Source organism: Nestor notabilis, unplaced genomic scaffold (genome assembly GCF_000696875.1).
Source record: "Nestor notabilis isolate BGI_N333 unplaced genomic scaffold, ASM69687v1 scaffold28229, whole genome shotgun sequence".
NCBI classification, from domain to species: Eukaryota; Metazoa; Chordata; class Aves; order Psittaciformes; family Psittacidae; genus Nestor; species Nestor notabilis.
Window position 1 is genome coordinate 1 of NW_009942767.1, and position 604 is coordinate 604.

The following is a 604-nucleotide window of genomic DNA, read 5'->3' on the forward strand; positions in this document are numbered from 1 at the left end:
CCAAGAGCCTATCTAGGACAAAGCTGGAGGCAGAGAATGGTTTAAAAGGCTTTTATTTATTTTATTTCAGAAACTTTTTGGTTTTTCTGTTACAGGGTTTTGCTGCGCCCCTCTCCCCCCCTCCCCGGCATCCCTCATCTTCCCATTTCTAGCTATTTTTTTTATAGCAGTGATTGGCAGCTTTTACTACAGCAGGAGCTAAGCCATCTGGGTCTACCTGCACCAGCAAAAGGAATAACACCCCCCAAGGATGGAACTGGTCCTGTCGCCAGCAAACAGCTGGGGGGGATAAGGATGGAGAAGCCCAGCCTAAGGCAAAACGCAGTGTAGAGCCAGGGCCGGCAGCAGCGCTGGAGACGAACGTGCCTTTTCCCACTTGGGTTTCAGTCGTTCCAAGCCGTGCACCACAAAAAAGGTGTTTTTCACCCAGCTCCTTCCATTACCTGGAATCTTCCCTCCACTGCCCCGGCCCAGCAAAGCTGAGGGCCGAGAACTCGGGACAGAGAAGAGCCTTTGGCCTGTGCGTGTCATTTACAAGCGGCACAAGCTGGACTCAAGTCGCCGCGGCTGGATTTGGAAAAGGCTGAATATCGGTTTGTTACCA